This window comes from Hyposmocoma kahamanoa, unplaced genomic scaffold (genome assembly GCF_003589595.1).
Source record: "Hyposmocoma kahamanoa isolate Upper Pololo Valley unplaced genomic scaffold, ASM358959v1 116, whole genome shotgun sequence".
Classification (NCBI taxonomy): Eukaryota; Metazoa; Arthropoda; class Insecta; order Lepidoptera; family Cosmopterigidae; genus Hyposmocoma; species Hyposmocoma kahamanoa.
The window spans coordinates 1666534-1693483 of NW_020653391.1; the positions used below are offsets into that span (position 1 = coordinate 1666534).

The 26950-nt window shown below is 36.4% G+C and overlaps 1 protein-coding gene across 4 annotated transcripts in view; it reads right to left on the bottom strand.

Annotated features, from left to right (window-relative positions):
- Positions 1-26950, bottom strand: part of LOC113239761 (nucleolar protein 4) — a 221885-nt gene that overhangs the window by 123630 nt on the left and 71305 nt on the right. The window lies entirely within an intron of this gene.

A 26950-nucleotide genomic window follows, 5' to 3' on the forward strand; every position in this document is an offset into this window, starting at 1 on the left:
GTCGTCGTGGCAGCGGGAATGGAGGGCGAGTAGTGACGGGATTTACTACGCTTATTATTATTTTACTTGTATCGGTTATTGTAAATATTCTTCGTAACTCTGATCAATCTTCAATAAATTTGGTAAGTCTACGTTTATCGATAGATATTTTGTTTGACCTTCATGACATACATATATAGAGTGGTCCTATTCAAAATTATAAAAAATAAGTCATAAAAAATGCTAGCACCCAATATCAATCTAGCACCTTATTGAGGGGTTTAAACCGCTAATTTGCCGTAGCGCCACCTGTGAGAAACCAACGAAAGTTCTTTTCTTCACTAAATGTTTTTGGCATGTATTTAAATGTTCATTTTAAATTTGCAAAAGCAGCAAGCAAAAAAATCGAAACGGTTACTTTTTTAATGACTGATAATTTTTCTCCGACACATAAAGTAAATTAAATCAATGTAAGTTTTAATCTGTTCAGAGCTAATGTTTGATTTACATAAATTAACTTTGATAGTTTCATGTTGTGCCTCAAAATTAAGACAAAATGAGTAATAAAAAACTTGAAACTCTGTTCGGAAACGCAAGCAAATACATTTCAACCTAATCTACTGAATGGCTCAACCAAAATTTGACTTATAAGAAAAAAGAGGATCAGTTATTATTTTTGACATTAATTTAATAATTTTAGTATGCTTACATAATGATAGCGTTAACTTGAATGCAGTTCGTTTATAATTTATCTTTATATATAAAAAAAAATATCGTTTACTTATAAACCTTTAAATCCACATTTACAATATATCAGTTATATCTTTGAGGATCAAAGAATATTGTTTCAAAGATTTCTGTTACTTTTTGTCAGAAAACTGCAATAACTATTACGAAACACGCCCATCACTAGCGCTTGCTAATTGGCAGAAGCGAATGGAGGCCGTCGGCGTCGTCGGATGGCGACGCGCCTTAGTAATTGCCGAGCCCATTAGTTCCCGGGCCACTTTGGAAACCCACACGGCGAGGGTTAAAACCTTAAAGCTTCAAGTTCCCTCGCTTCGTAGGTAGCTTATATTCTTGTTTATAGGCACCTACTTAACAATGTCATTGTATACTACAAAGTGTATTCTAAGACACAGTATTTAAAAGATATGAGAGAAAATTGGCCTTGATGGATTTGGAACTGTATTTTACCAATATCTATTTTTTTATGTTGCAGTTAATTGTATTACACATATCTAAACTATAACTATTATATACATATAAAAGTAAGTAAAAAAGTAGAAAAAAATCCCAGAAGGCTGGCAACATTTCTCCTTTGAATTGCCAAACTTATTCTTTGGCGGAAATAACGGCCAGGCTTGTGGTCACCGGAGGCTTCTACGAGGAGATCCGACAGCTCGTTCGCTAAAAGTTTCTCCTGAAGGCACAAAGCTGTAGCACTGAACAAGGTTGGCGTATTTGAGCCTGTTGCGGTCACTGCGACAGAAGCCACTGGGCTCAAGAACTGCCGGCATCTTACTGCAGTACGGTAGAATAATAATATATATCACATCAAATATCTGACCTCAAAGTGGGGAATTCTCTCTGTTTTCTTGGAACCCCAAAGACGAAATGATTTGAAAAAATACCCTTTCTGAATTGGTCCCACCGGAATCGAACCCAAAGCCTTCTCATGTAGCGTCAACAGTTCGAACCCCGAACGACGATTAGACAAAATTGCATTAACTTTAAACAAACGAACCAAAAGCAACCCAAATGTGGAAGATAGTGGTACAGCCAAGAGCACATCAAGCTGGTCGCTATGGACATTACATTATCGTTCTTATTACAAGAGAGAAAGAGTTGAATATACATCTTAAGCTCCCATCTCGACGTGGTCTGATATTAGGAAGGGCTTAAAATTGCATATGTAGTGGTGTGCCGTTCACATAAAAACTACAAGTAAAAAATCACAAATGCAATCACAAATTATTGTTCTAAGCCAGTTCTAAACACACAAATATCACTACGTATGCAATTCCGAGCTCTCGCTAATATCACACTGTGCGTGTTCACCGAAAATATGTCAGTTCACTAAGACCCTAGAGATTCTAGGTCTTCTTTACCATTAAAAGGACACTGCTACCTACCTAACGCCTGCATTATTATTCTATTCTTTATTTCTTATATTATGCGATTTAAATCCGAATATATATTCGGATTTAAATCGCGTATATTTGTTGCAAACCAGCGTTTATATAATGAACGAGATACATCGCACTGCTATTACAACAGTGTCTAACTCAAAATATGTGAAATTCAAGATTATACTATTGCTGAATGTAAAATAAGATTGACTACACATCAATAAAACCGTCGTTAGATTATAGTGAATAACAACTAAAATATATCAGTTAAGTAAACTCAAAATGAGACTTTGGTGAGCTAATTTTGTACAAAATATTCCTCACTCTAAAATTATTGTTTGTCCCTTATATTTTTAAATATGTTTGGCAAGTAGAAAATTATCGAGTTCTTAGGTTTTCGCGATTGTTACACATAGGATATTGAGTCAACGGTGGCCATGGCCACGTCGGTTTGTTTGAGAACAAATAATATATACGCGATTTAAACCCGGAAAAATAGTTTCATTTCCTAAGTAGAAAATTGTTTAGATGTCTCTAACAAACTGTACATGAATTTTAATAACCTTTAACAGGAGGTATGTCATTAGTTTTTCATCTATTCTGAAAAATACACTTTTTGAGTTGATACACTATTGTATTAAAAGTGCGATATATCAAATATACTAAACTGTGAAGCTCCTATTTGAGTACATACTTAACTAACGACTATTCAACACACTCTACTTCGAGAACACACGTAACAATGGAACATGTTCTGAATTATTAATCTATACGCGTGTATGTCAATCGGTAACGATAAATTCGATATTTCGTACCCCATGTGATCATACGTCAAAAGTACTTTTAATATTTGAAATTTATAAAATACTACGAACTAAATGAAAGAAACACATGTGTTAAATATTGCAAAACGATAATCTCAGTATAGAGTACTAGAAAAACCGACCTCATAAGTACGTGGAAATACAATGACATCTATTTGCCAAGTTTTATTGAAATCGGTTACCGGAAAGTGCGCAAACCCGGATTCATCCCCTAGTTCGCCACTATACGGAACTTGACACTGGAGATAATAAAAATCGGTTCTCACTACTCAAAGTATATTGAGAGAAAGACGCCTTGAATTGGAGAATAGCAAAACCAACCATTAAAATAATTGCTCCTTATAATAAAATTCAGGCGCTATTTTTAGATTTTAACCGACTTGAAAAAAGGAGGAAATTCGACTGTTTTTTTTTGTATGTATGTTACGCGATAACTCTTGTTTTTTGTTTGTGGACCGATTGATTGATGACTCTCTGTTGGAAAGAGGGTACCTCGGTAGTGGTCCTATTTAAATTTGAAGAAAATATTCCACCTGTAAGGTGTTAAACCAGAGGATGAATCCGTTTTGCGCACTTTCCGGTAACCGATTTCAATAAAACTTATATTTGTTATTTATAACTCTGTACTGAGATTATCAAATAGTAAAACAATACATTATAAATGTCTTTTTGTATGTATTTTCATAAGAGGTCAAAAATTAAAGATAAAACTAAGAATTAGAGTGGACAAATTATAAGTATCGGATAATTTCTATCCCAACTCCGACTTCGTTTCACCATTCTGTGTCGATTTGAATTCTTGACTAAGTATCTGATGTACTTGACTGAAAGGGGGTCGTAAAAATTGGGACATTGCATTGATTGATACGACATCAGTTTACATCTGTGTCTCCCAACAACTACAATTTGGAGGCTATTTAAGGCTAAAGCGAATGGACGCTTTTTAAACAAACGCGTATCATAGTCGCTTGGCATTGTAGCGTTTTCATTAAAAAAACACAGGATGTAGCTAAAAGCAGTGCCGACGGCGGCGGAAAGTCGATTTGCTTTTGTTTCTGATTACTTTTGTACTGCAGGATCACGAATACTTTCATCATCACGTATTATTTCTACCTTTTTGTTACATTCAATAAATTCCGCCGCACTACTAATTAAGGTAAATTGTCCTGACATTTAAAAGAGCAACTCTTTTAAATTTTATTCATTCGTGATAATATTTGTCTTACGAGTAAACAAGAATGATATCGAAGAAATTTGGACCTCTATTATAACAACCATCATAGACTTAAATTTAAATTTCAATTATGAAGATTAAGGTAATCTTTTATAATACCCCATTTTTATGATACAATATGTCGTGCAACAAGGCGGTCGTAAGCGACACGCCTGTACGTAGTAGTTACAGTACCACTGAGAGCTTTAAGACGCAAAGATCTGAGGAGCTCTGCCACTGCGTCTGTAATTTCACCAGCACCCTTACCGTTCAAAACTGGAACAGAGTAATGCTCACATTACTGCTTGGCGACAGAAATTGGTGCTTCCCTGGATGAACTCTTCCACTACTGTTACTTGACAAGCAGAGATGGGCAGTGGGTTACAGCCCAATCAACCGGGATATTATCTAAAGCACCGGGTTTTAATCCATTTCTTCCCAAAGTTGTGGGCAAAAATGGCTAATACGGAATTTGGTTTAATTCCATACTTGTTTCAAATTTCGATGTAAAAAATCTTTTTTAAACGAAAAACAGACAATTCCACACAATACCCACATTGCAATCCTGGGGATTGTCACTACTTAGGATGCACATTAAAACCCCATTTAACGATTTTTTGTATCGATTTATTTTAATAAGATTTTTAAGCAAATCGATTCAGTAGGAACGCAAATTGACGCGTCTAGATCAGAAAGCAGTAAACATTTTGTAATAATATCATTAAATTTGAACAAAACTCGATTTACGTCAAATATTTAGTTATAAATAGCTTTTGCCCTCAATTTCGGGCATTAATAGATTTTAACCCGATTTAAACCTGGCGCTAACAAATTGCCGGGTTAAACGTCGGCCGCTGGCACATCTCTGTTGACAAGCAATTCAAAAAAAACAGACCCTGATATTGTGCCGTAACTCGCAATGGTTAAGAATACACTAAACAATTGACAAACACACACACAACCTGAACAAAAACGACAAGAAGGTACCTAAAACAGAAGAAAGCACAGCACATACGGCACAACTTTAAAATAAACTTGCTAACCGGAATTGCTAGCACAGCGTAGACAAACATCAAAATACGTTCAAGAATATATTATTCAAAATTTGTAGAGTTTGGATGGCATATATTTAATAAATCTATCCCCAACTACAATCCGCATCAACCCAGATCCCATAATTAGAGCGACGGTGTAGGCAGCGCCCGGGCCATGCCCGAACGGTCCGGTTATCCAGCTAATTACCGTCCGGACGGTAATTGCTGTCCGCGGGTAATTTACCGCCGTAATTGCGTGATTCCGCACGGATTATAAAAAGGAAGAAACGGCAACGGAAATAAAGATAGAGAGAGGTATAAGTTTAAATAAAATATTCGGAATCTTGACTGCTGAACCGAGAGTACAATATGAGGTTTTTTTTACATTAGTCTGTATGAAATTGAAAAAAGTGAAATTACTGAACACGTATCTCCTCTAAGGAGAGAATGCTTAAAAGTATAGTCCCAAATAAGGGTAATTTGGGACGCATTATTCCACCTCAATAACGAGGAGAATTTAATGAAGAAAAACTTATGCGTACCACAAAGAAATGGATTTTTTATGAAATAATGCCAAGCGATGGGAGAAAAAGTAGTGTGCTTGGTAGCTACAAATTCAAAACCCGCCAGAGCAGTTTATTGGCGGACACACACTCTTATCATAATATATATATACATGTATATACACACACACACACACACGTACATACCTTACCTATCGTACGTCATAAAATACACTCACATAGGTATATCAGAATCAATAGTACAAAGCTTGGTCATCTGAGATTTGTGATAACAATGTCTTTCTCGCTTTCTTTTTAAACGTTAATTTAGTAAAATTATCTTCGTCAACATTCAGATCATTATATATGACAGGTATTAAATAATTTCGAGTTCTTTGACCAAAGTAATTTACGGTTCCAGGTACAATATATTCTTTATTCTTAATAGATCTTGGGATATAAGAACGTTCAGCACAATTCTTAAACTCATCCCTTCCGTATTCCTCCAAAGTTAATAATAGTTTGAATTTTTCTTGTACTGGCAATAGATTACAAATCGAAAATAATTTAACATAGTTTTTGTCATATTTTTCTTTTACATTTTTATCGACCAACAATTTCAAGTACCTTATTTGTAGTTGCTTAATTAGTTCTAAATAAGATGTAAACATACGGCCATAAGTACTCAGACCATACGCGAAAGTAGACTCGCCAAGCGTGTAGTGACTTCCAGAGCTTTAAATTGCAAAGACCTTACGGGCACTGAAACAGCGTCTATCATCCTGAGACATAAAGTTAACAAGCCCCGTGTGCCTGTAGTTTCTCCAGCAGTTTAGCGGCAGAAATATGTAAGGCGGTATTTCCCTGGATGAACTCTTTCACAATGAGCTCTACTGTCAAGTCAATCACAAGGAATTCCAATCTTTAAGTATTAGTATTCTTTATGCACATAATCCTATGTTATATATTGTTAGATATGTAATATAATTGAATGTATAAGTAACTAAAATATACATATATACAAATAACTAGTTGTATTCTCCTGTTGCATGTTATGGCCACCTTTAATTGACTCAGCACTTCCATTCTTTTCAAGTCTTGTATGTATCCAAATAAATACACTTAGTTCAAAATACGCATGAGTCGTTATCGCTATATTGTAATCTCTTGATTAACAATGAACAAGTCGAGCGTCTGGTGACAAGCGACACGTCTACTTATTACAGTTGCAGTGCACCTGTCACCCAGCCCTGTTAACTAGCACCCCTCAAAACGGGATCACAATAATGTAAGCGTTACAGTTTAGCCGCAGAAATAGATATAGTGGCAGTGCTTCCCTGGTCGAACTCTTTCTCAAAGAGCTCTGCTCTCTCTAAAACTAAATTTGGAGCTGTTCATGCCAATAGATATTTTTGGTCACATTGTAGCTAAGGTGCGCTTGCGTGCGTTTATACTATTAACAAACCTAAACACTACAAGTTCCTGAACAGTGTTTTATAATTTCCTTACAACAAGAATCTTTCGGCTGATGTCAAGGGAAAAAAAATTTGTTTATATTAGTAAAATTTGTAATGGTTGAATATAGTATGATATCTAATGTGCAAAGCCATAATGTATCTTTTATGTAATTTACCACAAAAGTTGCAAAAAAAAACGAGAAATGATTTTGATATTTCTTCTCAAAATGCTGTTTTTGATGTTACAGTGCATTGGTTTGACAAAGTAGTATTTTACATTAAAAAACACATCCAGTTTTGAGCATTTTTTCCGATATGTTGGTTAACAAAAACTAATTGATCCAGTTTAGTGACTAGATGCGAATTATTCAAAACTATGCGCACGTAGAATGGTTTACAGTATTACACCGTGGAGTCTTTACATACATGTACATTGCGCTAGGACGAGAGGGGGTGAGGTGGGCGCGGGGAGGGACACCTGTTGCCCTTTGAAATAAATGGCAAATTCTCTGAAGTTGAAAAGCTGTGAGATTTCAATTTCAGTGGAAAGCCAAGTGAAGATATCTCACTTTTAGAAGTTAAACGAAATTTTTTTTACGGTTTGTAATACGGTTTGCACTGTAGGCCCTGGATGAGGAGGTACCGGGTTAAATTCCCAGTAGAACCAATTCGGAAAATGCAATTTTCTAAATTGATTCTGGTCTAGTGCCTCGGTGTGTATTCAGTTGCTCTAGTATTTATAGCCCAGTTTGAGACGAAGTAATTAGTGAAATAGTCTGGCAGTTTATTATTATTAATTCCGCGATTCCTAAGTTGTTCTATATACAATGCTCTATTCTGTATAATGAACATGGCATCTTAGACAAACTTTCTTTTGCGATGTTTGTATTTTCACAATATATTATTTTGCTAGAGTTGTTTGTTATTACAAATACAAGCGCCATCGCCAGCTGAAATATGATCGCACCTTTTTGTTATACAAGAAAGCTAGTTTGGTACGTAATATAGCACCTCTACACAGCTATAAGTCGTATAACGCGGAGCTGTCGGCATCGCAAAGGCGGCGGGTGCCGGGGCTTGGTGCGGGCGTCGGTGAAATCACTCATCGAGGCGCGCCGCCAAGCCTGCCACAGACCGACTGTTAGAGATGGGGTGCTGTCGATGTAAAATTATTATAATTATCGATTAAATAGGAATTTAAATTGACATATCAATACTCCGGGGAAGAAAAATCGATGTAGTTGGGTTACTTTTTCAAGCTTCTGCTATGTGTTTAGTCGAAGAAATATTATTCGTTAAAACATTTTTACGTTAAATAATTTAAAAGGATATGAACCAAAGCAATTATAATTATTTTATTTTTTTACTCGCCTTGCAAACTTTGTACTTTGGCTTTTATCAATTTTTTTCCTTGATGTATCTCGAAGTATGAGGCTATCTTAACGTAAAATTCTCAATTCTTAGCACAAACCTGTACATAACTGTAAATAAACGTGAAAAACGAAATACTTAAATTTGTCAAAATTCCCATGTTGAAAAACGTACAACTAATAAAATTCGATAAACATTTAAATTTAAATTCTCTTTCACTTGAACTAAAATATATAATTGAAAACGTAAACTCAGAGTCCGCCCTTAGTAGTATTGAAATAGCTTTTGCTTCCTCAGACTCTACATTACCTTGTTAAAGGCCTTCGTTTACTCCACTCTGCTATAGGTAAATTGTTCCCAGTGCTTCTCATAACTGAACCATTTTCCATAAAAAAACAATTTCGATTTATCGATATTTCCCATTTTTACCCCATCCCTGCTCTCGTCTCGCGCGATTAATCCGTCGTCGTTAGCCAGGCCGCGTGTCCCCCTCCCGCCACCCCGCGACCTCGCCCTCGCACTATGGGCTGCTCACTTTACCACCGGGTCGCGGTATAACCTCTCTGAGAGCTATACGTTTTGGGATATTTCGTTTCCACACCTATATTGAATTGTAGCTAGAGCGTACAACAGCTAGATATTGCCTTTGTCATTAAGATGCTTTTCAATGCTTTTGACGAGTCCACATCGTGAGAAACTCGCTTTTTCACTAGTACCAATTAAGGACTGTTATAACTTTGGCGCTGTAGTTTGCCTTTGACGTTGTCACTCCGTAATGGATACCTAGTTCGATTTTAATGGAACAAAATAATATTTACCTGCTATAGCAACATTGCAGCTGTTTATATTTCTTTACTTGCTATTTATTATCATTATCACCGCATATATATGTCGTGATGATAGAACGTTGCTATCCAGGATAGGAATATATGATACCACAAATTCATAAACCGATTATCTTCTATGTTATCCTACATCCTGGGATCAAGTCCCAAAGGAGGGGCTGCGTCTCTGAGATAGTCAATTTTAACATGCTCGATTGACGAAGAAAAACATTATGATGAAAACTGCACCGAAAACACGGTGACCTATTGCCTAAAATCTGCCCTTGAAGAAAATCCCGATCTTTGGGCGTGAAACTGATTTTGCACACCGTATACTTATTCACGACATAACATGTTGTTCATTCGATTTTAGGCATTATGCTCAATATCAAATTTTCGCGTGCATTTCGAACAGCTATGCGTTAAACGGACACCAAGCTTGTTTGTACAAGGCAAAAAACCCTTCACAAAAACCTGAAAAGGTCGTTCTCAGAACAAATAATCCAACGCCAGCAAGCGAACGAAGCGAGTGTGGTCTCAAAGGCCCAAACAAAGAATCCGCAATCGACCGCGGACGGGTTAAAGGAAGTGTCCCGTCTGCAAACACTCGAGGGTTAACCCTTTGGCTGCGGCGAAAATTTTCAAGATTTTTCTCAGAACCTACCAAGATATGTAGTCATATATACTTTGACTATTCTTATTGTAGACAACTGGGTGACATTTTCGGCCTATTAAAAATGTCTAAAGTTTTATATGAAAACTTCATGCATCGAAATAAAATGCTTTAGACTAATCCGTCCACACACGAAAAATGTTACCACTTTTCTTTGTGCGATGATTCAATATAAAATGTTCTACGAATTTTGTCTGCACTTTGTTGATATTTCTCTGTGGTAAAGTGGTAAAGTAGTAAACGGCAACTACATAAAAAGAACTTAAACATTTTTGAGGTTTTTAAAAAAATTCGTCATAATCAAGATTTCTTTAAATGCCGTCAAAATATCCCATCAAACTATTACGAGACAAAAATAAATTACTTCTACCTACATCTAGATTAACTCTACGTTCGTCTAGCTCATACGTCATGTCCACAAAAATGTATTACAAATTGCCTGGTCTATTAGAAAACGAAATATTTTTTTTTAATTAAAAGATTTATTATAATTATTATTACAATGATCCAACACTTAGAAAAAATTCCTTCGATCCGACCGGATTCGAACCGACGCGACGCCTTCTGGCAAATCATGCCAGACGCTATGCCAACTAAGTCACACGGGACGAACCAGCGGACCTCACGAATTCTTCAATTTGGTTGTTGTCGATCTTCTTGTATCTGGTTATTAACGACTTTTTAGCCGAATCCAGACGGATCGAAGGAATTTCTTGTAAGTGTTCGATGTTTATATTAATAATTATAACAAACTAGTGGAGTAATTCCACAAAAAATTATTAAATGTCATGATGTTGAAACATCCTGACTTTCAATAAAAACACTTAAAAGATTTATTATTTAACAAATGGTGTGCATGAAAAGGGCCACCCTGCACAAAGTACCATTAATTTCCTGTACGTCTGACGCACACTGGACAACAATAAGCAAGTACCTTACACCGATTGGATTTGCCATTATAATGTATGCCATCGATAGGATAAGAAAAATATTAAACAAATGTTATTATCATATTAAACCAAAGGAATAGTTGACAACAACTTACTCTGACTCTCTTCTACTTTGTTGTGCCGAAATGGATCCATGATGTCTTTTACTATGTTACACCTTGTGCACCATTGTGGAATGCAAATAAAGAATACCGAATATTGAATAAATCGCAATTTATTCAAAGCCCGTAGTTGGTTTTTAAAGGTCCATATAGCGAAACGATGTACCCCGCCCCGTACTATCATATTGCGATATTTAATTTTACGGTAAACGCCATTACTGTGCATGAACAGATTAAATGAGATTCGTAACTAAAAACTAGAAAAGAAAGAATCACAGGAATAGCTATTTGCTATGCAAGGCTGCAAAGTTGTTGATTGACGCGAGCGCTTATGTCGATACTCAGCAAGCGAAGGATCCTAAGGGTCGTATCCTAGAACTCTACTCAATGCTCAAGTCAGGATTGCATTGAAAACACAAGCACTGGAAATACGACTCTAATGGCAAGGACCTGTGTATGATTTTCAGTGCTCACTCCAATACTTAAGTCCTGACTTGAGTATTGAGTAGAATTCTGGAATACGACCCTAAGACCGCTCGCTTCACTCGTGAGTCAAAAATAAAATAAAAAATCCCAACGGATTTATATTACATAAATAATGTACGACGGATCGCGTAGTTGAACATGTCATTTTGTTTTTTGCAATCGAAAGAAAAAGTTTGGTACACCACAACAGTCCGTCAAAAAAAAACGCTTTTGAGCGGAGATTTCTAATGAGAAAGAAAGCCTTTCGGAGCTAGTAAGGTGAAAATACATTTATTTGTTTAACACAATGACACCACAAAAGAAAAAAAAGAAAACGAAACAAAACAGTAGAAAACAAAAACATAAATAAAACATTGAACGTAAAACATAAATAAATAATTACGAAACAAAAACACAAAGAATACAAAATTGAATAATTATTATATAAAAAAATTAGACTAAATTAAAACACGAACTATTTACACAAAGAATAAAAACAACACTAGATATAAAAAAATTTTTTTGTGTTAGCCGCGGTAACAAAAGGGTCACAAACTCAGTATTTGCTGGAAAACGCAATGCTTTCCTAGAACTGATTTTCAGTCAGGACCCTAAGTAAGGTCACGGAACAACATACGCAAGATAACTTAATTGAATGCTACATAAACTAAGTACATTACAGACATTTTTATTAACATTTACGGCTGTGGCCAATCGCTAAAGGTATAAATTTGCATATTTTGCTGTGGTCTTTTCAACTATCTGTAAATACAGAATATCGATTCGAAATATCGATATCCAAATATTTAAACATACCTAGCTTCCCATTCGATACAGAAGCGTTGAAACTTGGCGTTAGAACTAACAATTCTGCCGCAATTTATGAAGTGTATCTAAACACGTCTATTTATTGACGGCGACTGATCAATGGTGTCGCCCGCGGTCTGTTTACCCGCCCATGTTTGCCCACGTTTTCCCCGTCGGTACCATTCCGGTGTTTGCCCGAGAGTCCGGGATGCGTATTTATGAACGAACTGCGATTGGAAATTCTGTAAATGTGGTTGAATCGATTTTCACGCGATTTTGTACAACGATATTTCCCAAATGTCATGTTTTTATGATATCGAGTCGGGCTTTTTCTTTCTTAGGCAGTTTGGTGAAAAATTGTATTTTGTTGTAGTATACCTTATTTTAATGAAATAAATTAAAAAAAAAATTAATAAAAACAAATAATTTCATCTTTAAAAATTAAATCAAAGAGTAAGGTGCAGTAAGCTAGTGGACAAACTGGCGTGTTTATTTATTTATATTATACAACTTACACTAACAATAGCTAAACATGAAAGCCATATTCAACAAAGGGTTGAGTCGATCACACCCAAAAACAAGTTGCTGAATTTCGATCACAGAGCTCCGGGACCGTCTCCAAGTAGCAACCAGCCAACGTCAAAAATTTCAATCCAGAACTCTGAATAGATAGGACACGCATTTTTTCGATAATGAATTGACATTTGCCCTTATGATTGTTAGCTGTCAAAACGGTCATCATAGCGTGCCGGTACTGTAGTCAATGTATCATCTTATGACGTTTTGAACTCGACACTTTTACGAACGGATAATTTACTAAGAAGCAACATGACAGTACTTTCAATAAAGTAATTCACTGCTTTTCGAAAATAGTGACACAAACCGAAATAGTTCATATTTTTCGTGCTATAATTTCAATTTGTCACTGACACGGTAACGCTCACGGAATATGTGGTCTGTGGTAATCATAGATATGGTAACACTTGATTCAATGGGATAATAGCGTATTTTAGAATAATTGCTGTGAGTGATACATTAGTTTTCGTAATAACAAAATGGTGTTCTTTATATGCTTTAAGTTATATTAATATTACCTATTTTCAAAGCGACAGTATTGTCCTGTATACGAATGACATACAAATATAGCGAAATTTTGGAGATAAATTATTAATACAACCCAATTTTGAGATAATACCATGTTAGTTGTCAAGTGCGACATGTATAGATATAGCAACAAGGAGCGAGATAGAGTTGTTAAAACGTTCCTTGTAGCTATACATGTATCTATGTATGTAGAACACCTTTTTTCAACCATTGGTAATGACTTGTATTTTAGTACAGGTTCTTGTGAAAAAGTTCGTTCAGGGAAGTACTACCTACCTATTTCAAGTGAACATTACTGCGTTCCGGGATGGGACTTGTTAACTTTATATCTCAAGGTGACGGGCACTGCCTCTCAGATCTTTGCGATTAAAAGCTTTGAGTGGCACTGTAACAGTTATGTATAGGCGTGTCATTTACCACGAGGTCCACGACTTGTTCGTCCCGTTAGTTAATATCATAAAATCATCACGGTCTACGAGTGGATTAGCAATCACAATAAAGCTGCAACACAAAAGGATGCAGCTGTAACTCTTCAGGATTCATTAAAAGGTCAATGCTGTGACCTTTTGAGACCTGCTGTTGTGATGGCTAGCCGGCTAACTGACTGATAAATGCGGATTGACATCAGGATTTCTGGATCAGATTTCTTTAGCTGATTATCTCGTGAATAACTCGACAAGACTTGTCTAAGCCCGCTTTTAGAATAGTGAGTGATTTTAATCATAACCAGGAACCAATTTTTTTTTTATGATATGAACTTGCGCGTGGAGATAAGCGACACGCCTGTCCATAGCCGTTGCAGAGCCACTCAGAGCTTTAAATCGCAAATATCTGAGAAGCACAGCCACCGCACCCGTCACCCTGAGACATATGTTGACAAATCCCATGCGCCTGTAAGTTCATCTACGAAAAAAAGCAATGCGTCTTTGAATGTCTTCATTCCCAAATATCCCCTAGTTACATATCGTCCGACTCCTGATTCATGATTAATATGTCGTAATTCATATCAAACTAATTTTTACATAGTATGTTCGGTTAGCAATTTAGACGATTAATGAAGAATCTTCTCTTTTGTAAGCTATGTAAGATCGTATTTCGTTCGATCGTCTTTCTCAGGCGAACCTATTCTGAGTCACACATACTTATGCAACAATAACCCTTCGATTTTCAGGTGACAAAAGATCACACACACCTTCAATTCGTCTCGCATCCGCGTTGGCACCTCTAATCCGAGGGGACACTTGACTAATAAAAATCGTCCTCCCAAAAAAGGCCTTCACACCTACCAACTTATCCTTTTACCCTTTCAGAAGTGGAAAATATAGAGAGACGTGATAAAGAATTATGGAAATAACTTTCTTTAAAAATGAAGGGGAGATATTCCGTTGAAAATCATGTTGTGTGAATGTTCACAAACCTTTCCGAATTCCGAACACTCTTCTACATCAAAATGATATTCTCAATCTACCTGTACTTGAAGTATCTTTGTGGCCTCTTCTTTAGATGTAACCATACTGGTGTAGACTTTTCATATATTTTTACGTTTTGTAAGTCTATACTCGTTGTAACTTACATTTATTAAAGTCTGAAGAAACCCCTCGGAAATATATTTGAGAGAGAATCCATTGATCATTTCCGTTATAAATAAAACTCAATTTTTGCGGCCTGTACCAATTCTTTTAACCAGCAATCTGTGGTGACACCCCAATCAATCAATCACAATGGAAAATGGCCTTTTTTACAACTCATTTCTCGTTCAAAAATCCTTACACAAACTATTTATTCGAGCGTGCAAAAGTACCAGGCCGGCATACAATGCCAAGAGCTTTGTCCGCACGTTCCCGCATAGCCAACCGCATACGGCATGCAGCACTCGCGTTCAGCCATAAAAACTCTCGTATTGTGGGAAAACTGCACCGCTGATGTTTTTATGCCCTCCTGGTCAGCAAATGGCATTATACAGGTTTTATGTTGTCGCTTAAACTTCTTATTACGTTTGTTATTTAATGTCTAGTCTAGTGCTGGGCGGCTTATATGTATAAATAACACTTGACTCAAAAGATATTAATTACTGTTTGTTAGATTCACTTAATAACGAACTAGTTAGTGGCAATGGTAATCAACTGGTGTCGCCACACGCGTACATTTGTCAACTTAATATTACTTACTACCAAGACAACATAATCTTCATTGGATACAATTATCAATCGAATCGGACAAATAGTTAATTATTGTATGGTTAAACTCCTGACACGAAACGTTATCTATTTAAGCGAAAATATACATGAAAATGCTTCTGAAAGTCTTTTCATGGCTCATTGGGTTGTACTAAATCTGTAAAAAAAGGACTTGGCTAGTTTAAATAGCAATGTATTTAGATATTTTTGGTTTCATGAAAAGTCATGTCCACTTGCACCAAACTTAAGTACCTAGCTACGTCTGAAACCAATGCTTGCAATGCAAAAGACATTCTTAATACATTGTGTTAAGAGTGTATTATAAAAAACGAAATACATTAAAGAGGATTACAATTTTTATTGTTTGGATGTCGATCCTTAACCAATACCTGAAAAGAATCCGAACAATAACCTCCAACTTTACGGAATAGTTGACAGAACAACAACAGCAACAACTATTCGCTCTAATTTTGTTTTCTTTAAGACACTATGAATAATCAGAGCAACGGAATTTCTACTGGGGTTCTACCCAAAACACCCACACTAAACTAATTTAGAAACGATCATTTCCTAAATTGGTCTTACCAGGAATCGAACCCTCCTTACCCAAATTCACCCAAGAGCATAAGCATTTATCAAGTTTTCAAACTTTCCAAAAACAGGAAGGTTGTGGCGTGATTGCCAAATTTTCAATAAAAGAAGTGACGACGGAGTCCTGTGAAGCTCGCAATTAGACGGCGAGCTGGCACCAAGGCGTGTCGTGTAATAATGGGTATTAAAACTGGCGAGGGGGTGGAGGGCGGCCAGGGTTGTCACAGGCTGATTGCTTGACTATTCCGTAACTAAATTATTGTTTCATTGTGATTTTCCTTTGTCACATCAATGTCAACTTAGTAAAACCGCCAATGCATAGAAAATTGTGATTGATGGGTTGGACGTAGTTAAACAAAAAATATCCAATGCATATCCAGTCACTTTCGAAATATGGCAATTTGAAGTTTAAAAGTGTTTCTCACTCTTGTATAATTGTCAAACTTATAATTTCATGTAACTCCAGAGATTTTTTTTACGTTTATATGTCGTATTTTTTGCTAATTTAAGAGGTTAGACTTTAGAAACGGTTTGTACATATAACTAATTTTTTTATAATTTTGTGGATTAACTTTTCGCTTAACTACGTCCAGTTTTAATGATAATATGATTACAGTAGACCTATTCCATATTCCGTACATTAAGACACTGTGTCGTTAAAGGAAATAAATCTTGGCATGCTTTCCTCCTTGTCATCATAACCAACGATTTGCATTTTAGTAACTTTAGAGATATCGGCACTTAAAGATTTTTTTAAATATCAATAACGCTATAAAACTGAAATTAAATAAGATATAAAAAAAAAACAGTTTAAAGCGGGTAGTACATCTCGTTTTGCTAATTCTAGATACGTTAATAACTCAATTTCGATAAAAATGTCTATTACGCTAGTTATGGTCAGGAGGGTAGCATATTACTTTTACAAAAAACTAAAAATACGGATTTTAAATACTCCTTGAAACAGTCACGAGGGAGGTCACAAGGTTGTTAGGAACGTGATTAATTCACAGAATCTGCAATATTCCCGCCGGAAAGCGTGTTTCCCGGAAACACGACGAATGGGACTTTGAAAAAAAAGTTACGGGGTTTGGTCTCTGTTCGTTTAGAAGAAATAAATTATTACATAAAGTTGTTCATTTTTTTTAATTCGAAATGCGATTAAAGTATTTGGTAAAACAATCTTATAGATTAATCATTCGAAATATTGTGTACGTAAGGTCATCCATAGGGTAAAACGAAAAGACCAATATGTCCAGTATGACCAGTATGCAATAAATGTCTATTCTATTCTTGATAGAAAGTACAGCTACTACGTGACTTCTGAGTCATTGTACTCCAGTGAATTAGAAATTTCACGGGTGAAGTTACATCAACCCTGAATCAGTAACGTAGTGGGACGGGGGCGCGAGTGGACAGAGCTGGCACAGGCGTAAACAATTGGGCCTGCATATATTCTGCGCTCCAATGTTCTAGCATTACTTTAAAGCTTCGTATGAAGACCTAGAAATCCCTAGAGATATAAATATTTTGCAAACTGAGATCTTAAGGCATCCTGGTAGAGTTCTCAACGCCAAAGTGCAAATAATAATATTGAGGAACTAGAATTAGCCGATAAAAAAAGTATGTGTTGTTTCTTTGTCGCCATATGTTTTTAAAAATAAACTTTATTTAAATGTTTTATAGGCTCTTTTGGGCCTCCCACTTGGATATATTAACATGGAATTATTGTTAAAGTATTTAGATAGTTCGTGGCAAATGTTGTGTATGCCTACAATTGGCGAGCATATTTATATGGATACCACAGTTTGAAATGTGTGTGTGTATATGTTTTGCTGTTGGTGTATTTGTTTATAAAAATAAAAACAAAGTAGGTATACATTTTCACAACAGGCATTATTCTAAATCATCTCTCCTCCATAGCCTGAAATTATTTATTTATTTGTTTAATTTTTGCACAATAATATAATACAATAATACAAATGGCGGAGTTAATGCCATAAGGCATTGTCTACCAGTCAACCATTGGGCCAAAGAGAAAAAAAACAAAAGGTTGGTGTTACACTTAAAACAGAGAAAAATATATCATAAGCCAAAATTTCATGGTTAATTTATACAGTATAAAATAAACGTAATACAGCATACACATACATTTACATAATAAACAGTACATAATAATAATAATATTCCATTTATTTTAGACTTACATTCATCCATAATATTTGTTAGTAAAGAAAAATACGTAAGCTAGTGTTAGGTTTAAAATAATGAGATAAAACCAGCCAAAGTCAGGACAACGGGCTACGCATACCACCGCCCCAGCATTGGGGACTCCAATCTTTCCACCAATGTGCTCAGGCTGCTGTTCGTACCGAGACGCATGCGATGGAGTAGCGATGCACGACGCTTTCGCATGGTAGCGTATAAATCGTCTGCATGTTTCTTAGCAAACATGGTTGACGCGCTACAGAGAAGTGGAAGTCGGAACAGCATCCCGAACGCATTGTTGTACTGGATGCGCAGTGCTCCGTATGTCCGCCGTATTATATAATAAATATACCTAATACATATATATATTGTAAACATAATATTACCTTATAATATATAAACACCCACAACAACTCTATCTCTCTTACACAACCTATATCTCTCCTACACCAATAACCTGATCTCAAATTAAGAAATTGCCAGTACCAGAGAAACGAAATAACTTCTGGGGCACAATCCAAAATCCACCGGGAAGCGAACACGAGACCTTCTCATCTAGCGCCCATTTTACTAACTGCAGAGCCACTGATGCCATGAATGGACGTGAATCACCGATTGCCCGCAGCAGGCCTCGGTAATCGATTTATGTACGTATTTCTCTGTGCATTTAGAGTCCAAAATTTCTCATGTGCAAACAATGCTTTCCTCCCCTTAACAGTTCATAAAACCCATAAGTACGGTTCCAGATGAAAGGTTCTAACGCTAAGTTATATTAAACATAAACCAGCTGAAAAGAACACAGAAGCCTAGACAGACTAGAGAGAGGAAATAACCAGTAAAATGCTAACACTCCCATCAAATAATATTCCCTCACGTAATGGCGTTACCGCCGTCCCCGCGCACATGCGGCTCTAGCATCAGTCACTGCGCCGTGGAAGCAGCGGTAGCAGTACCAAGTGTTGGGTCATGGAAAATTTTTCATTTTTAAAAAATCATATTTTTCAGAAAAGCAAATATTTTTCCCAATATTTTTCATCATATGACAGTGACACCTGTTAAGTGAAAGATACTGAACTCTATTATAAGAATTTGTGAAAATAAGCCGAGCAGGGTTTAGAAAATTACATTTAACAATTTTTATAAAATTATATTTTATAATTCATGCTAAATAAAACATGAAAAGATATATCTAAAACTAGAACGTTATATGAGTCTTCGAATTATATTTCTCCAATTTTTCCAAAAAATCCACTATTTGAAAATTTTCGGAAAATCATCCAACGCATTAAAAATATACGTATTACACGGAAAAAGAACATTGCATGATTAAATACCGTCTTCCTTACCATCACCGGGGGACTAGACGTAGGTTAGGGTTCTACCCCTATGATGTGGATATTCCCAAGATTCGAACGAAGCGTTTCGCTTCCACATTTATATGGCGAGCGGCTAGGGAGTGGAATACCCTGCCTGAAGACTTATTCCCGGAACATCGCGTTCCGGGAACCTGGACCGAACTTGGACCTTTTCAAGGCGAAGTGAATATGCATTATTTAGGTGTGCATGCTCCATCGTCGACCTCATTGTCAGTTTCCATCAGGTGAGATGCAAGTCCAAATGCACTAGATTTATTAATTACAAAAATGCCAGCAAATTACAAAGCTACAATGACTAAACACTATTTAATTAAGATAATATACACAGGTAAGGTAAAAACGACAATAATAGCTTAAATACTAGAAAGCAAAACTAGGATTTTTAAATTATATGAATAAAATTGGGTCCCCGCGGCAAGGCGCCCAAGATGCTGGCAGCGTTCCCCCATTGTATTGCTATGCTAATGCGTTAAGCTACAATTAATATACCATCGAATTAATAATCTAACCAAATTCAAGTGGTGCAAGAAAAAAGCGTCTCTGCACGACGTATCACTGGCGTGCTCTGGGCAACAAATCCATACGGTAAGAAGAAGAAAAGTCCAACATGGCGTGCCTTTGAAAGTCATATTGCCGATGGAAACCGAGTCCTAAAATCGCGCATTGCAATAAAAGTGTAATTTAAAACCTGCTTTTTATGCGGTCGACACTTCCATAGGGGTAATTTGCTCGTTAGCAAAACGATTTTATGAAGTACGATTAGATAACATTCGTTAGTAGTTACAAATCAACGGTTATCAATATACAATCTAAGACTAATTTTCCACTACACGCGTCCAGCCGCCCGAGACTGGTCGCGCGCGAAACCTATTTATCCAAATAAATCATACATCATCGACGCGGCCGCGACTCGGAAGACGTCACGACTGCAAAGGAACACGCGACTCGAATAGCCGCGCGCGACACAACAACTGCATTTATTACATACCAATCCCCACTGTCCGACTCAAATTTGCATGACGGTTCATTTCTAATATGTATCGTAATTTTTAACTTCCTCGCGTAATAATTAAGTAACTTTTGTTTTTAAGGCAATTTTCGTGATTTTTGAGAATGATTAGTTTTTTTTAATTCAATCATATTTATTGTTATAAATTCCAAATAGTTTACGAACACACCCAAATTATACAATAACTCAAAGAAGGTGCAAACAAAATTAAATAAATCAATTACTGCTTATAGCTTGATTATTCTTCTTTTTGTAGAAATTTTAATTAACAATACAAAAATTAATTTTGCAGCAAAAATGTAACTTTTCAGGTAACAAAACGTAATTTTCGACTCAGGGGCCCTGGCAACACTGGTCTGATTGGTTTGGATGTTGTTGTAAACGTGAACGTTTACCGATATTCGTGTGTAATTGAAAAATTTCGTGTCATGTTTCTGTATCTTATTATAGAATGAACGAAATGCACTCTGTGTAGTGCGTTCTCTTCATAGATAATGTATCCAAAATATATACGCAGTGGTCTCGGGTTCGATTCCGGGTCGGGAGAAATATTTCTATTAAATATTACATTTATTTCTCCCGTGAGTTTGGGTGTAATTTGTAGTAGTCTATGTGTGTGTCCATAGGACCCGCAACATAGGGTTTCCCTAGTTCGGGGCTATGAGTGTATGCGCGTATTATTATTATTATTATAGCTATATAGCCGCCACTGATGCGGTCGCTGCGTGATAGCTTGTCGCTTAATGGAAAATAGCTCTAACGCGCGCAAAAATTTTTGTTGTCGCCTTAAATCGCGTTCAACGTATTGAGTAACTTCAGCGCCCACTGGGGGACGATAGGGACCACTTTGGGAATCTATGCTCAAAAGTCTCGATATCTCAATATTACAATAGTCTCGAGTATCGAAAATGCGAAAAATCGTCAAGATGCCGAAATTTTCGGAACCAATATTCGGAGTTGAAAGCCCTACTTCTACGGAGGAAAAAAAAACGATGAAAGGGCCTAAGCCTCGATTACTATCAGAACCGCTTTCGCCAAAACTCACGCTGTCATTATGTTAAAAACTATGAAATCTTGATAATGATTGATCCTAGTTTCTAACTTAAAAAGGAGTAACGAATTCTGGGCTGTTAATATAATTTAAACTTTACCCAGTTCGCATACCGTTGAAAGTTGAATACCTATTATTGCTAGATGCGACATTTTGATTTTATTTCGTAGGTATTTATTGCTCTGTGTCTACTACATACGTTAGCGGTACGGGGCGCGTCGACCATCCTTCTTCGCAGGCTGACTGCAAGCGGTTTGTTACTCTAACATTTCACACACCTGTTCTATTCGTACTATTATTATACTTCGTAAATGGCCATCTTGGTCATAATTGGCTTATTCCTTACAACTGACAAGCAGCAGGCGGAGGTTTCAAATAAATACGAACTGAAGGCCATGCAATAGCACCAAGTAGCCACGAGTGTTAATTGTTAACGCGCTTCAACGGAAAACAAAAATATCGTAAAAAATTAATTGCCTTAAGCGTGAAACAGACTGAGCGGGTGCCGGTCGGGCGCGGGTCGGATGCGGGTCGGGCGCGAGTCGGGCGCGGGTCGGGCGGCATCAGTTTTTATGATATTAAATAACTGCCTCCGTGGCCGAACTGCCATGCAGAGGTCCCAGATTCGATTCGCGGGCCGGGAGAAATATTTGTATGGCCTATATTTATTTGTCTCGTGAGTTTGGGTGTCATTTGTAATTGTCTATTTGTAAGTCCATGGCACCCGCGGCACAGTGTTGCCCTAGTGCGGGGCTATGTCGAGTGTGTGCGTTATTATTATTATTATATTATTTATTTATTTATTAAATCATAATGAAGGGACGAACAAGTCGAGGAGGTAAGAGCTATAAATTACAAATACATCTGCGGGGCACTATCACTGCACCCGTCACCCTGAGGCATAAGTTGACAAATCTCATGTCCTGTAATTTCACCAACACCGTTACCCTTCAAAACCAAATCGCACTAAATATTGGTCCCATTATTGTGTATAAAAACCGTTAACAGCAGTTCCCAAGTGACTACAAATCTTTACCGATTACATCAAAATGAACGCATTTCATCAATTACTAGCATTTGATGTGACACCATCTGCGTGTCTTGGCTAAAAGGTAAATAAATATTGAGCAGCAACGGCGAGGGGAAAGGGGAAAACGGTAGGGTGAGGTGGTGGGTCGGAAGTGTCGTGCGTGCGATTTAATTCCATCGCCACTCGGCAAGACGTCTTGAGGGCGCTCGGACAGTGATGTGACAATTAATAGCATTAATACACGCCTATCGATACAATCTGTTTGAATAAGAAAAATATATATATGGTTTAGTTATTAATAGCGCGCTTTAATACCACTACTATGTCATGACTCTGATTAAGATATTAAAACAGGATCGAATCTTTAGTTGAAAATTTTCTTTCGATAAGGACAAATACCTGTCGCATCCCTAGTCGTGAAAGGCAAACGCGGCGACCGGCGGCAGAGCTCGTAAAATTTGCGAGACCAGGTGATTCTGTCTGCGGCACGCTCGTACTATAACTATATTTACAAGTATAGCTATATCTCGAAGATATTAACTGTGAATGCTTGTAGCAACTTAGGATGTAGAAATGTGTGTTCACCTCGTCGGCCTAATGCGTACCTGTCTCAAGCATCAGTTCACCATCTTTCTAGAATGGTATAACATACGGCGCCACATAGACATCATTGTGGGAAATATTCAATGCAAAGTACACTCATGGACATATTTCGAGCGTCGCTGAAAAAGTAACAACTTTCATATGAACACAGGGAGTATATAACCAGAAATAGAGACGAAATAAAGGCCATCCATACCTGGCAACTCATCCGGCAAATGGGCCATATATCACTTTTAAATATCGACTCTCGTTTGCGCTGAAATCATAAATTAGAAAGCTGAAATAGTACAGCACCAACAACTGACCTGTGTGTACGTCTTTGTATATTCCAAAAATACTCTGTACTTATTGTAATAAAGATAATATCTCTAACAATGGTTCTGTTCCATTCGGTGGTGTGGGAAAAACAACAAAAATCTAATTATAAAACAAACGGAATCACATTTAATCGGTAATTAAATATGTAATTTTTCAATTTTCATCCATTATAGCAGAGCTCAAGTTAAACTCACCGATTTGAAATGAAACAATTGACATCACCCGTCAATTATTTCGAATTCGGGCTGGCCAATCGGAGCCCAGTTCTCACCGTAATGATTTTTTGAATTGGCAGAATAGTTTTCAAATAAATTAAATGACATTTCGTCTCTATTTCTGGTTATATACTCGATGTTATAAACCACTGGTCACAAATATCAGAAAGTATTGTTTGAAAATAGAATGACTTCATTCGTCTTATGATTTCGATTAATAAACCACTGACCACATATACCTACCAAACCGTTTAATTTGAAAAAAGAATGACTTCAATTATCTTTTAATTTCGATAAAATTTTCTCATTATGTCAATTATCCTCTCCATGTCCATGAGTAGGTGTGTATCGGTTGGTCCTTTCAAATGAACCTAGAAACAATCATATTCAAAAATGCTTAATTAACCAACTTCAAAAAAGAAGAGGTTCTCAATTTGACTGCATTTTATGTGTGTATACGTTACGCAATTACTCCGGCATTTATGAACTAATTATGATGATTATTTTTTTATATTGAAAAAAGAGAGTACCTCAGTATTGTCCCATTTAAATTTGAAGAAAATGTTTCAACTCTAATGGTGACAAAATAGGGGATAAACTCCTTTTTCGCGCACTTTCCGATAACCGATTTCAATGAAACTTGGCAAAATAGATCCATTCCACGAACTTTTGAGGTCGTTTTATTTTTTATAAAAAAGTTATGTTATTTACCGATTTCCAGATTGTCATATAGCCATATGGAAAGATCGAGACGAACAGGCAAGTGAAGGTAATGAAACTCTAATTTATCGTATTTACAAACCATTTATGCTTCTGAGCCAATTGCTTTCAGAATATATCCAGTATCCCTCGTAATAACAAATAATATGGCTCGTTTACATAGCCGCCAGTAAAAAGGATAAATTGCTGGCGCACAAGATGAATGATGCTTTCAAGGTATCATGTGCAACTTGCGTTTTAACTGAAATACGCAGAGGTAGGAAATCCGTCATCGTAATGATATATATTGTTTATCTACAGGAAAAAATAGAACGGGTTATTTTTAAATGAGTAACAATTTCGCAGGACTAATTATTAGAAACATCATAAATTACTTTTAATAATTAACCAGATTTTAGTTTCGTACAAAAATTACAATATTTAAATAGGTCGCTCTAAATGGTAATAATACTGTGCGGTAGTAAAACAAGGGTACCAAATTATTTTTATGAATTACAACACGCGGGAGATGTTACTTAAAATATAGATCTAAAAAGTGTGAGATAGTACAACAAAAACATAAAAGTTTATTTTTAGTAAAGTTAATATGTTATAATTGTTAATACAAAGATCGAACACATAAAAAAATCTAGCAAACCGTACCACACGAATTTTTCTATGTGCTTGTTTGTCGGATTTTTGTATCTGGTTTTTAACGACTTTTTAGTGGAGTAATTTCACAAAAAAGAATGGAATAGCATTGTCATAAAACATCCTGACGTTCAATAAAACACTCAAGTTGATATGTTCTGTAAAAAGTTATGGAACAAAAGTAGTCGCTTACGATGTTAGAAAAGTACTTGTTAGTATTTTATAAATAACTCTATAATTTTTGATGACTAGAGAAATGAACTTGAATAAATTGCTTCTGGTACTGACCAAGGCACAAGCCTTGGAATTAATTCCATTACTTTGGTACCTGTAGTACTGGAAATTCCCTAGATGGAAACCAGGTAATCGGGGCGGTTGTCTGGCCCCCTCTTGTTATATTATAACTAGTGGATTATGGCGTAAACCCCAGCTTAAAAGGGACCCGCGTTCTAGAGAGCGACGCACATAAAATGATTCAACAGATTCCTTCTTTCGCTAAGGGAATTCTGTGCCACAAAACTGTTTTAGATGAGCAAAAATATCAAAGACATCTGGCGAGCACAGTAACCCTGTCGGCCGTGAATAGTTTTCACGATTCTGTGCGGGGTATGACAACAAAGTAACACTAACTACCGTAGTCAGAAACAAACTTGAAGAACATTTCGGAGTGGTGTAGAATGTTGTTGTAGCCACGTTCTGCATCGTACCTTTGAAATGGTCGGCCAGGTAAGCCAGCTAACGTGCTATCAGCTATTGTCAGTCGTACTCTTTCTGTACGTGAATCTTAAACAGTTTTTTTTAGTTCCGTATGAAATAACCAAATGTAGCTACTCTCTATTTTTATAATTAATATATTTAAATAGGTTCGGCATTCTATATCACCCCAAACTGGTTCCACTTTCGTACTCAATGACGTATTCATCATGGTGTGATCTATAACTAGAAGTGTTTTTACGAGACGTACTTGTGCGCAAAATGAGAGACGAAGCTATACAAATTTTAGGAAAATAAAAAGCTGAATTGCAAGTGAAAATATTTTTTAACCGATAACTAATCATTACCAAGAATACATCACTAGTGTTCGGGACGATAAGCTGGCGCGCGACGAGTCGTAAACTTCTTAAGCACCGCCACGATCGCCCCGGGACCACCTCTGGCTACTGTTTAGTGCTGCACCGAAACTTTATCGATAATTCATTGTCGCTTTCGTTTTGCTATGAGTTGTCATTAAACTGACCGACGAATCGGCGTATTAAACAGTCAAGTCATTGCTAATTGAGTAACATAATTCATCAAAGCAAATATTGATCTTACATAATTCTGTCCTACTACTAAGTTCAAGAAGACGGCATTTTGCTTTGGGGTAATGCCGTCGACATCAATAGAATCTTTGTCCTGCAGAAATGTGCGGTTAGGGCAATTTACAATCTGGGCCCCAGAGTACCTTTGAGGGATAAGTTTGAGGAAATTAACATTCTTACACTAGCCTCACAGTACATTTATGAAAATGTAATTTATGTTAAGAGGAATAGTAATATTATTATTATTATTATTATTATTATTATTATTATTATTATTATTATTATTA